We start from the raw sequence: 14,018 nt of genomic DNA, 5'->3' as shown, positions 1-14,018 counted from the left end.
GGCACCCATCTCACTAATCACTCAGGGAGGGTTGGGCTGCATCCTGGTCAGCGATCAATGGTGCTAATGGCTTCTGGTCCATTAGGGACGGAAGGGTTCCAGCCTGTGCAAGGCAGCAGCACAGTGCTTATCAGCACTGCCAGACAAAGGCTTTGGGAATGTTCTTGGAAGTTCCCCGAGTGCTCAGGACAGGGGATGGTGGAAAGAAAAACGTTATCTCTGGGCCCTCTGATGATTCTGTCTTGTGCCAGATTCCTCATCCTTCCTAGTCCTTCAGAGACAAATCCTGGCAGAGATTCGCTCCCTGAAGCAGCTTTCTTGCCTGTATCTTTTGTAAAACTGTCTAAACGGTCATCCTTCTGCCAAAACTGCAGTCCACTACTGTGAATTATCTTCACAGAGCCCTTTAAGCAGAACACTCCGTGGGCCAGGACCCCAGAGGTAGCAGCACATGGGCAGGTATAGCCTCTGCTGTGCTGCCTGCAGGGTCATCCCTGTGTGGTCTGGGAGGGCAGCTCTCGGGCATCCTAGTCAGGATGACTTAATCCGGAAAATAAGCTCAATGGTTAGCAAAAATGACTTCTTTCTCCTTGTTAATGAGTAACCACAGGACAATAATGTACCCCCAGACCTGCTCAGTGTGCCGTTTTAGTAGTGACACTCTGGACCACACAGAATTATGTCAGTTTCACTCCGGAGCACCTCGTAGTCAGGTAGCAAGATCTTATCTATCATGTCGTGTTCACCTAAGCCCATCCTTTAGCTGTGATTTATGCAAATCTTCATCTCTAGTGGCATCAGAATCCAAGATCCCCAAAATGATCATGTGTCCTCGTGTCCTAATTGTCTCTATGATTGTGGGCAATAGCTGAAATTAAATTTCCCTGTCCTCAGGGCAGGAACTTTTGGGAACAATGACAAAATAGAATGGGAAAGGAGCTGGATTTTATGTGCATCTTAACGGTTGAATGAAGCCCTGACTACCCACAATGATGTGTTACCAGGTTCAAATCATGCTGGCACATGCCCCATCTGTCAGGTATAATAATGTGGTTTTGAATGGTTTCGTTGTCGCCCCAGAATTAAAGCCCAGCTGAGTAACTTGGGGTTGAGTGAAAGCATGTCCACACTAAAGACACTGCTCTTCTCCATCAAAACTGAGGCGTAGACAGAAGTCTTTCTGCTCATGGCAAGTCCCGTCTTCAGATCTGTTGCTAAAAGGGAAATGAGCCCTTTTCTTTTATGTTCCTTTAGTAGCTTCCTCTTTCAAATAGTGACTCTCCCACCTTTAGAAATTCAGCACTGAAATGACGTCATTAAAAGTTGCCATAAATAGTGTAAATATTTTTTTCAAAGTGGTTGTGATTATGAACAGCAAAATATAACCACAACCACAACTCCTCCCCATACAACTAAAAATATTTTAAATAGTTTTCCCACAATTCCATCCCAGAATCTCTCACTCCTCTTATTTGAAATGCAAAGCAGATTTTTTTTTTCCCCAGGAAAGGATATTTTTTTAATCCAAGAACTTCAAATAGGGAACCAGAGGGTGGGGTCTCCAGGCTGGGACAAATAATGGCTACCTCCTCCCTGGCCAAACAAGGGGAGAAGGTGGCCCCTACACTCTCAACAGTCAATACTGCCCCCGCCCCCACTGTGCTGCAGCATCCTAGGGGCAGGGCCCCATGTTCCCTGCGACTGGGGTGGTCAGTAACCCAGCCTGCTTTGCTCCAGGTCCCTTTCCCCAAGAGCATCTTGGAGGAGGGGAGTGTGTGCAGAATGGGAAGCAATGAGGGAACATGTGGCGCTGGTAGCAGCAGCAATGACAGATGTTTAAAAATGAAATATTGAACAAAAAACAACACGACTGTCCAGAGGTAGTTTGTGAACAGAGGGAAGATGGAACCATAACGCTGGGGGGATGGGGAGGAGCAGAGGGGTGGGCGCGGCAAGGGTAGCTCCTTAGTAGTGCTGCATGTGAGGAAACGAGGCCTAGAGTGGACACGGATGGGGTAGGGAGCTCAAGTCCCTCCTGCCTGCCTTCCTGTGCCCCAAGGGGCTGTCCAATCTAGTGCAGGGACTAGGCAAAGTGGGGAAGGAAGGAAAGTGGGTGTGTGCTGCACCTGATTAGATACAGGTTGATTGATTGAAAAGCATCTTGAGGCCAAGCAGCCCTACCCATTGGCCACACCTGCTGCTGCTACCGGTACAACAGAATGAGCAGGTCAGAATGATGGGACTTGGGCTCCTTTTCGGGCCAGGGAGCTTTCTAAGGCCCCTTAATGAGATTCCAGAGGAAAGAGTGGGGGAGAAAGGACCCCAAACCAGGAGCCCAGTCAACAATGTCCCTACCACTGAGAGTGGGGACACAGCAGGTTCAAGGGCAGCTAAGTGGGAAGTAGGCTTTGTCCTGGAGGATAAGTGTGTGCACATCGGTGAAGGGGGTCCCTGGAGCAGAGACCAAAGGACAACTGTTCCCCACTTGGGCCACCAAGGCCCTGCAGGGTTGCATGCCGTGTAGTGCTGCAGAGGGTACAGGTGGGAGGCGGCGATGTGTGCTGGGGGCACTGGGAGCAAAGCTATTCATTCCCAATAGGAAACTGCTTCAAATTGCCGTTCTCTATAACCAGATGGAGAAAACTCTTTGCTCTGAAAGGGTTCATGTGATCAGGTAGCCTCCATTCTCCCCAGATAATCTTCCTATCTTGACACCAACTGATCTAGAAACTTAATCACATCTGCAAAAGGCCATTACAGGAGTTCCTAGATGGGCGTTTGATTGAATAACTGGGAGAAGTACGTGTACACCAGGGTCTGGAAGCCAGAACACTGAGATCAAAGTGTTGGCAGCATTGGTTCCTTCTGAACCTCTCTCCTTGGCTTGTAGATCTCCCTCTGTCTTCACATGGTCTTCCCTGTGTCTTAATTCTCTTCTTATAAAGACACCAGTCACTTTGGATTAGGACCTACCATATTTGACCTCATTTTACCTTAATCACCTCTGAGGGTTAGGGTTTTAACATATGAATTGAGAGGGAGAGTACAGAATTCAGCCCATAACAGGGCAAAAAAGAAGAGGGCTATAGATGTAGATATATGTCTGTATATGCATATCTGTGGAATATGCAGAAGAAACCATCAATACTATTTGTCCCCTGAATGTCTAGAGGATGGAGAGGAAAGGAGGACGTTTCATTATATATCCTTTAGAACAGTGGTCCCCAACATTTTTGGCACCAGGGACCGGTGCTCCTATGAGAATCTAATGCCTGATGACCTGAGGTGGAGCTAAGGCACTGATACTAGCACTGGGGAGCGGCTGCAAATACAGATGAAACTTTGCTCACTCACCCACTGCTCACTTTATTGGGGACCCCTGCTTTAGAACCTTCTCAATTTTGTATAATTACTTATAGTATGTATCAAAAGAATATACAAATAGAAAAAATTTGAAATCAAGAAGATGAGTTGCCATCTGAGACTTCAGACTATATCCGATGTTTAATGGGAAGACTGTTTCTCTGTTCATGAAGTAGCTAGTTCTTACATTCTTCAAGGAAAACAATTGCCTGCCTGGCACTTACGTAATGAAAATAAAGCTACTGGAAGCTAATGTTGTCATAAGATAAATGTTTCTTATTTTAATAATATGCATCTGGACATTTATCTACTTTCAGAATCCAATTTTCTGTGACAAAAGAATTAAGTAACTTTAATACATAGAATAATGCATTTGTAGCTGACAAGCATTTTCAAGTAGTAAAGTACATAGCATAGTGATGTATGTTCACTTAGGCTAAGATACGTGTAATTGAACAACATTTTTATAAGTTAGTTATAGCTGAAATACTATGACCTGTATTGCTATAACATGAGAAAACAAAGCTGTGCCTTAATAAATCTATGTTAAGAATAAATTTCCCAACATCTCTTCAAAAGTTGAAAAGATGTAGATTAGATACAGTAAGACTGGTAATACTACAACCCAGGATGTTTTGAGAGATAATCATAGCAACTAGCAAAGTGGTACAATTGTTTAGTGCTATATATTTGTGAAGTGCTTTTACAAATAGTTCATTTGTTTCTTGCAACTACTCTTCCAAGTATAAATTTTGACTCATATTTTACAGATGAAAAATGTGAGTCAGTGTAGCAGGAAAATGGCAAGCATCAATTCTGAGTCTTCTTGCAATTCAAAGGCTGTTTGTTTTGGTATTTATATCAAGAAATATTGCCATTTACAGAAATTGGTCCAATTTCAAATTGGACAATGAGTCTGCCCAAGTACCAATAAAATGTGATTCAGGGACCAAACATGAAGTGAAAAATCATACAAGAGAAGACAAAATATCTTACATAGTACATGATCACTTATTTATTGAGTGATTATTAGTAATAACTGCATTATGCCAAGCATTTTCAGTTTATTTCATGTTATCCTTCTGTGTAGATATGTAGAACAATTATTACCACGAACTGTCAAAAAGGCATTATGCTACTAATAAATGTCTTTAATAATATAAACCCTATCTTACTTTCTGCCTATGCTACAAAATACATCAATAAATATCCACAGATGACCCTAAAACCCTACAAACCACAATACATGATAGAATCCAATGACAGAGTAGTAATTGGACCTGAAAAGGTTTTTCTTTTGCCCCAGAATTAAATATTTACTTCCCCAGATGCAGCAACCGTCACGATGTTGATGCCCAAGAAGAAAGGGATTGCTATTTATGACCTCCCTTTTAAGGAGGGAGTGATGGCGGCCAAGAACACCGGAGCTGGCAGACAATGTGCCTAAGCTTCACGTTATGAAGGCCAAATGACGAGGCTATGTGAAGGAACAGTTTACCCAGAGACTTTTCTATTGGTGCCATACCAATGACCCAGTATCTCGCTGAGTACCTCCACCTGCACCTGCCACCTCCCATCCCCCCAGGGATCATGCCTGCCAGTTTGTGCTGCAGCAGGCCTGAGACTGGCAGGCCTAGGCCCAGTGGTCTGGAGGGCAAGCGGAACTGCAAGGCTGACTTGATGGGAAACTTGACAGAGACACCTACAGACAGAGTACTGACACGGAAGACGAGATCTGGGGTTGGGTCAGCTACGGAATTACAGTTTAGAGGCGGATTTGATTGTGAATGTGGTCAACCACCTCAGTTAAGTTGGAGGAATTATTTTTTGTTAAATAAACTTGTAACCAGAAAATATTTTTTAAAATTAAGTATTCGGCAATTTGCACTGTAGAGTGTTACAAGGCAGGCGCAGGCTCTCTCCAAGGTCCTGAGGACCTGACAGGGCCCCAGCCCACCAGCTCAGCAAAGAATAATGGACTGACTTGCATATTGAGAATATTTACTCCGTAGCTTTGGTTACTAATTTAAAGATTTGATTGCAGTTGTAACAGCAGGAATTCACTTGAATTGCCTGTGGACTAGCCAGAGGTGAGGACCCTGTTCGGGAAATAATATAAACTAACCAAGCAACTCTACTTCTAGGCTTAGCTTAGATGCAAATTCTGAAATGGCTGATTCAATCTTTTGTTCTCTAAGAAACCCTGTGTAACCTCCAAATTTCTGAGAGCCAGCAGAAGGAACTTTAGAGCAAATCTATTTGGATCCTCTTATCTTCCATACTAGGAAATCATGATCAATACCCAGACATCATATCACTTTTCGGAATAACAGGAAAACGGGTTTTTAAAAATATTATACGTGTGCATTCTCTGTGCTTCATTTTGCCTGTCAAAGACAAATATAGCATCATAGTAACTTATTTTGGAAACGACATTGGTGATCCTACTTGTTGACGAAAGTATCTTAAGAATTTAAACATTTATTCATTCAAGTATTTAACATACATATTTACAACCTATGAGAACCGCTACATGGTAAGGTAATAAGAAGATAGCTATATCTCCAGACTCAGATGGACTTAGGTTTGAATCCTGACTGTCACATACTATGCGTGTGATCTTGAGGAAATTACATCACCTCCCTGTGCCTCAGTAAAATGGTGATATATCACCTGTTCCAAAAGGGTTGTTGTAATACTCAATAAGATCATGCATATAAAGCTCCAGCCGAATAGTCTCCCCTGTTTCTGTATATGAGCATATGTGAGCGTGTGTGTGTATGCACTATTAACTACAGTCACTCTCAAAGAGGCAGGGGAATGGTCCAGAAATAAGTATATTTTGATACATTTGATGCTTACCTTGTACAATTCACTTAATTTCACTGAGCCTGAGTTCTACATCTGTGAAAGATTTCCTGCTTTCCTTGCAAAGTTATTGTGAGTTCAAAATGGGATAATACACATGAGAGTTTCCTGTAAACTATAATGTGCTAGATAAATGTGGAGGACTATTAAAGTATTGCTGAGAAGGAATTCAGGTCTCTTACCTAATTCCTCTTTCAAATGTTCAGCAATCAGGAAGGTTCCTATAGTGAAGACATTAGTGAAACATACTAAGAATCTCAGAATGGGCCCATCATTTCTTATCCTTATGCCCATTGCATCCTTTCATGTCACTAAATAGACAGAGATTAGAGCTACACAAGTACAAGCACTCTTCTGAAAGACAAGCATATGTTTTCGTAGCCCACTTGCAGCAAATAAAGGTTACTTTCTAGTTAAGAGAGAAAAAACACCAATTCCAGTTTTAGGTATCCACACTAAAGAAACTCTCACATGTACACAGAGACACATACAAGAATGTTCATTTCAGCTTTCTCTGAAATAATGAAAAAGTGAAAACCTAACACTCCCTGAGGAGGACAACAAATTAATAAACTAGTTTACTCGTACAATGTATTCAGCAGTTAATCTGAATGAACTGGATCAGGCATCAGACAAACTACAGCTTGTGAGCCAAATCTTGGTCCCCCTTCTGTTTTTGCAAATAAAGTTTAGTTGGAACACAGACACTTGGACATGGTTCCGATGTAATGGTTAGCATGCCTACTTTATACGCAGAAGGTCCTGGGTTCACACCCCAGTGGAGCCATGGTATGTAGTCTACTGCCATGCTACCCTGAACAAGCCAATGTCTGATCTCGGAAGCTAAGCAGGGTTGGGCCTCGTTAGTACTTGGATGGAAGACCACCTAAGAAAACCAGGTGCTGCTTGTAGACATCAAAAGTAATAAATAATAAAAGAAAAAAAAAAGGAGCACAGCCGCATCCATGTGTTTCCATACTGTCTATGGCTGCTTATTCAGTGCAATGAATAGTTGTGACGGACAGTGTGTGGCCAACAAAGCCAAATATTTTCACCATCTGATCCTTTACGGAAAATTTTTACTGACTCCTGAACTAGGTCAACATTTATGAACCTGAATAAGTCTCAAAAATCTCAAAAACATAATGCTGAATTTAAAAAAGTGAAAACGATATATATAGCATGACTTCATTTATATAACACATTTAAGCACACTAAACAAAAGATTAGTAAATGTACAAAAACATAGAAATGATCAAAAGCATAATGTATCACAACATTCAGGTACTGACCCTTCCTGAGAAGATGAAAGGTGAAATGTTTGAGAAAGAAGTTTTACCTACCCCTTTAAGCTTTTATTTCTTCTTTTAAGAAGAGAGATCCGGAGCAAAAATAATAAACTGTTGGGATCAGTTTAATATTAGCAGTACAAACCTAAATGTGTGTTTTATTTTTCCTGCACTTTATATGTTTGAAATAGTTTAGAAATTTTAAAAATAAATAAAAATAGGAAACAAAGAAAAAATAATGTGCATATGGGTTTGTCTTTCAAGATATTTATCCCAGTATTATTTGTAAAGGAAAAAAAAAATAAATGTCTGGTAAAAGGAGATTGGTTAAATTAGTTTTAGAACATTCATACCAATGCAATCATTAAAATGCTTCTGTAAATAACCTAAATTTTATTATCTCTACTATGTGGACATAAAGAGAACAAACTATAGTTTTGAGCAACAATATGGGTCAACCTAATAGACTTTTGATGGTCAAAAGAAGCCAGACTCAAAAAGATATATATCATATGGTTCACATATATGAAGTTCAAAAACAGGAAAAACTAACTGATAGTGTTAGAAGTCAAGACAGTGGTTACCTCAGTGAGAGGAGGAGGGACTGGTATGGATTGGGAGGCAGCGCAAGGGAATCTCTGAGGTCCTGAAAATGTTCTATAATTTGACATAGGAGGTATGTGGAAACAGGGGGGACACTACACATGTAAAAATGTAAAAATACACAGAGCTACACAAATTAAGGTCCTTGTACCCTACTATATATCTAATACATTTTAAGTGATTTTGTAGAAGAACATCAAAATATTTGGGGAAATGTTTGGGATACGTTGTTGAGTGAAAGAAAAGTAGTTAAAAAGAAGTAGGCTTAATGTGATTCGCCCAAAATTTGATGTGATTGTGTGTGTGTGTGTGTGTGTGTGTGTGTGTGTGTGTGTAGAGAGAGAGAGAGAGAGAGAGAGAGAGAGAGAGAGAGAGAGAGAATGCTTTAACCCTGAAAATAAAATATTGTTACAACTCATTTCACATTTTCTGTGCATAGTAACTGACAGCATGGATAGTCTGCAAAGATGATCCCCAATGAAACACACTTCTGAGTATTCCTGCCTCATAGGGTCCTCTCCCACATCAAATCCCGGCTAGCCTGTGACTCACATCAACCAGAAGAATGGTAGAAGTGGCACTGGGCCAGTTCCAGGCCTAGTCTTTGAGAGGTTTGGCAGAGCCTGCTTCGTGTCTTTTGGATCACATGCCTTTAGGTGCCTGGAACTGCCACGTGCGAAGTCTGGCTACCTTGTTGGAGAGCCTGCATGGAGAGACTATGTGGAGGTACCATGTGGAAAGGGAGAAGCCTCAAGATTCTATGAAGAGAAAGAAGGAAGGAGAGAGAGAAGGGGGCCTGGCTGTCTCAGACTCCCAGCTGAGCCCAGATGTCCAATCACCCCCTCCACGTCCTCATGGGAGTGAACCATCAGACCACTCTAGCCCAGCTGAGGCCCTGGATGACTACAGCCTAGCTGGCATCACAAGGAACAGAAAAACCAGCCAGCTGAGCCTGTAAAAATCATGAGAGGTAATAAAATGGTGGTTGTTTTAAACCACTGAGTTGAGGAGTATCCAGTTTGTTAGCAAGCAAGGGATAACTGAGACATTGACCAAGATCAAGTTTATCAAAAATGTGCTAGACATATCTGCTTTACTATTCACTAACAAGGCAATTTTATCTTGTCTAAACAGAACTAACCATTTCCCCTATGCCCTCTATCCTCCTGCGTCCCTCACAGTGAACACTGCACCACCGACCACAGGGTTGCCTAGTGGCCTTGCGGATGGGAAGGGGACACTCATTAGATTTTAAGCTGTGATACAAGCATTAGTCCATCCTCAATGATCAGCCCAGATTTAGCAATTGTGCCTGCTCCAAGACCACTTATTAAAGGAGTAAATGAATATATGCGGTCCCACAAATTGTTCTGTGTTCTGATATTTTCATTTTCCGTGCTGCCTCTTTTACACAACCCTCCTGTCTCCCTCATAAATGATTAGTTTAACATTTAAGGCTAAGCTGGAAGTCACTTTTTACAAGGTGTCCTCTGCTCCCCCACCTGACGCCTGTAATTATGGCCCCTTCCTCTATGTCCCATTGCAGCCATGCATAGAGAGAGGCACTATGGCACAATAAAAACAGCATGTGAAGACAGGATGCAAAGTCCTGCCTCTGCTGTATGTTGGAACAATCATTCCTTTGACGTGCCTCCTAATGTGTTCTCTCTCATCACCATGCCAGTTTGTTCCCTGCTGTCTTTCTACCCTTGAAGTTCAGCCGTGAGGCTTTTCACTCAACTAAGATGACTGAGCAGGTGCCGCCTGGAACACAGAAGTCCTTGACATGCTTTGAGCCTCAAGGCTGACTTTCTGGAGTCATGTAGTGAGATAACAGTCAAACAATTCAGACTTGTGGAGAGAGAAAGGGCTTTCTAAATTCCAAAAACTCCCCTTACAACCAGTGAATAGCCAGGCTTGGCCGGCTTGAATTAGACAGTTTGGGGTCCAGATAGTCCTAAGTGACTTCTAGGGGAGTCTTGCAGGGAGCTGTGGGTTGAGAGCTATTGACCTGTCATAGAACTCCCAAGTGAGTGTGAACTGACCAGAGGAGGAAAGCAGGATGGTCACCGCCCCTAGGGTCAGGTCAGGTCTGGGCTGAGACCTGAAGGACCTGTAGTGCCAGCCAGAGCTGAGGTGAAATAAAATCGTCTTGAGAGAATGGGAGAGATGCAGGATTGACGGATGGGGATAAGTTTTAGAGACCTTAGATCCCGACGATGCTGAGAAACCAGACCTCAAATCAGGTCAGCTCCAGACACACCAGCACAGGGCCTGCTCAGCTCCCAAAGAATTGAGTGGGACACTGGTACCTGAGCAGAGACCCCAGGCCACTACCCACATACCAGGGCTGAGGCGTCACTCCTCAGCCAGCCGGAGCCAGTGGAAAAGAGCAGCTAGGAAGAAACACGAGCCCTTCTTTGAACACAGATGCATATTAGGAAGGAGGAGAGTAAAGAAAAGAGCCCCAGTAGGGAGTTGAACTTCAAATCACTGTTTTAAACTGTGGAAGAGGAAGAGATACACGTAAGGAATACGTTTAAGTTTGTGTTACCATCAGCAGGAATTATCCAGCATGAGATGAGCTCGGTCGCAGATCATAGGGGAATGTTGGTTTTACACATCTGAGTGTAGTGTATAACTTTCAACTCCAACTACACACAGATAGGCTAAGTGACCTTGACCAGGAAGTTAACCTCTCCAGGTCTTAGCTTCTCCATTTATAAAGTGAGGATAATAGCACCTACATCAGAGCTATGTGGTAAGGACTCAATGACTTACATAAGACCTTCTAGGAACAGTGCTGGAAGCGGAGTTGGCCCTGAGAATGTGGCAGGTGTTACCTTTCCCTCTCTGATAATATCACTAAATTTCCATGACTGATTGTCTTCCTTGTCCTTCTGTGTAGGCATCCAATTCCCTAGGCCACGAGCAAGTCAAGGACAGAGACTCTAATTCAGTTTGTATCTTCAGGCCTAGTGCTGGCCCATGTTTGTTGAATAAATTTATCGTGAAAAATAAAGATAAGCAGGCTTAGTGCTGGAGACCTCCAGGAAGTTATTGGCCGACAGACAAGAAAATGAGACTCCAGGGACTTGTGTTGGCTTTCTGCCCCATGAGGCTGCCTCCCTTCTGGGAAGTGAGGTTGGACCTGTCCCTGTGGTGCCAGAAACTACCACCAGAAACCCTGGGTCTGATATTATAGGTCGTGCTGGTTAAGACAGGCCTGAGCCACAACTGTTGACAAAGACCATCAGATGTTGATGGCATGAGGACGTTGGCCATCTGCCATTGGAGCCTGAACAGCTGCCTGGCAGGGAGAGGCATAGGTCTCTTTACTGAAAGCCTGGAGGGGAAGCTTGAGGTCTAAAAAATGAGTGAGGAAAGAGTCAGGCAGGAAGCGGCAATGGAGATTTGCTTGACTGATGAGAATAACTGATGGTGCTGTGCATTTACACTGTGCCTGGCAGTATACCCAGACTTTCTCTGTATTCTCTCTCTGAATCTTCACAGCGATGCTCCTAAGAAGGTATTTGTAATCCCAATTTACAATTGAAAGAATGAAAGTCACAGAGTTCAAGTAATTTTCCCAGGGACACAGAGCCAGCAAGGGGTGAGCAGACAATTAGGCTAGGCAGTCTGAGCCCATAGGGCACAGCACATCCACGGATGCAAGGGCACCCTCCAAACATGCACATGTTTCCCAAAGCAGCAGGATGCTTCCTAGCAGGGACTTAATCCTGTGTCTCATCTATCTGACTAGACCAGAAGTTGCCACATCTCTCTCTTCAGTCTACCGCCCCCATACTTGTACCAACATCTCTGGTGAAAGGAGACTGCATATGGATGGGATGTGTTGCCCGGCCTTGAGCCCAGCTCTGCACTGAGCAGCAGTTCTCTGAGCTGAGCTGACTTTTCTGCCAAATGTGGACCCCTAAGACCTTCCAGCTCCAACGGTCTACAATTCAGTCAATTGCTACCCCAAGTGATTCCATTTCACAGGACTGTATCCAGCCTAATTGGAGATTATCCACCCTAACTAGGCTCTATGTAAAAATATCACACTTAAATGTGTCCTTAGAAATAAGTGCTTGTGGTGAATGGCAGAATCTGGCTCCCAAAAAAGGAAATATTAAACATGTTCGCATTGAGTGCAAGGACCTCAAAGTTGGCTGCGATCATCGCAAAAGCTTGGCAGGGAAGACACTGGCCTCCTAGCCAGCATCCCCCAAGGCTGAGATTCATACATACAGGAACAGGTGGGTTTGAAAGCATGTGTTCCCTATTAGCAGTCTCTCACTCTTAACAGCTCAGCCTCCACCCAGAAATCTCAGGAAATTTCTTCACCAAGCAACCCAGACAATGCTATCAACTCTAACTATAACACGAATACTACAGCTCACAGGGCAGTGCACTATAGGGAAGATTTACGAAGGGAATAAAATATCTGAAAACTAGAGATTTTATGCCACAGGCAAACCATGCTCTTTTCCCAAGCTCACATTTCTTCCAAAGCACTTCCACATGCCACCTCTGTAATTTCCTAGTGTCATGACTGAAAAAGCTACATCCTAAGCAGATCCCTCAACGTGCAGCCCAGAGCCTCTGGAGATGGTGCTGTGACAACAGACACTATTGCAATCAAATCGATGTCCTTATCTAGCTTCAACATGAACAAGAAAAATAAGTAGCCCAATTTCTCCTTTACGATCTTTGAATGGAGGCAAACCAGGCTTTCAGGCCAAATTCTTAGATTTTTAAAAGATCGACAAGAATTTCTCGCACTTACAACTTCTAAAGAACCCGTGGAAATTACTCAACAACCTAGAAATAGAGCGTGAATGTGAATGTCCTGTAAATCAAGCCCCTTGGCACTGCTTTTCCCTCTGGCATGTTAAAAACCTGCTGATCCTAAGGCCAGCTCTACTTTACCATCACCCAGGCACTATCAGTCGTCATCACGTTTTCCACCCCTTGACAGCACCTGTCTGGTGATCTAGGCGGATATACCAGCTGCTCTTCTGTCTCTCTTGCTGAGCACAGGGGACAGCCTTCTCCCAGCCCCATTCCTTCCAATGCATGTCCTCCTCCTCACAACCCAACTCACACACACAACTTCAGGGTGACAAATGAGCAGTCAACTTAATTTCACTGCACTTGACAAGAATGCACACCAGATAGAAGGCCACAAAAGTGCTGAGTGCCTTGGAAGGGGAGAGAGTGGGCTGTTTGGCGAGCTGTCACCATAACAACAGGAAAAGCACTACTGAAGTTTCTATTCTGATGCTGCCACTAATTACTATGAATGTTTCATTGGGCCTTGTGATCAGCCATCTCCAAAGCAACCTGTTACTGACAGATGGTTTGTTTTCTTCTCTCTAAAAAGTTATCCAAAGACCACAGTTGTATTTGATTGTTTTATTCTTTTTTAAAACACTTGACGGGCTTAAGAATGTTTTGGTTTTACTTTGTATTGTAAGAGTTCAAATGCCTCATGATACTCTCCAAACAAATACCATTCTGTGGGAATAAGAGGCAGGCCCAGTAGCATTAACTAATTTAGTGTTTAAACATGTACAGAGCCTCTTCTGTACTTACATGATTAGAAATACTTAATAGGTCTTTCTATCAATCCCTTTGACAAGTGGATCAATATGAGATCAATATGAGTTTTTAGAAGGTAAGCTTTTCTTATTTACAAGTTAAAAGTTTTACTCACCAAGATTCAACCAAGAAAAATTTAGAGTTGACATATAAACAGCTTTCAAACTGGTGCAAGATTGGATGGGTTTGTTGTGGCTCTGGGGACAAAAGTGAGACTAAAGTTCATTAAGAATAAACACAATCAATCTATTTTTAAAACTATTTATATAAACCATGTTCCCTAAAGGTCTG

The 14,018-nt window shown here is 42.8% G+C and overlaps 1 pseudogene; it reads left to right on the top strand.

The window, feature by feature from the left end:
* Nucleotides 1–4,708: 4,708 nt before the first annotated feature.
* Nucleotides 4,709–9,081, top strand: LOC118609922 (annotated as a pseudogene).
* The last annotated feature ends 4,937 nt before the right edge of the window (nucleotides 9,082–14,018 follow it).

The sequence above is a fragment of the Rousettus aegyptiacus genome, unplaced genomic scaffold (assembly GCF_014176215.1).
Source record: "Rousettus aegyptiacus isolate mRouAeg1 unplaced genomic scaffold, mRouAeg1.p scaffold_m13_p_12, whole genome shotgun sequence".
Lineage (NCBI taxonomy): Eukaryota > Metazoa > Chordata > Mammalia > Chiroptera > Pteropodidae > Rousettus > Rousettus aegyptiacus.
Note: the sequence above shows the minus strand (reverse complement) of the source record. Positions and strands in the feature narration are given on the sequence as shown.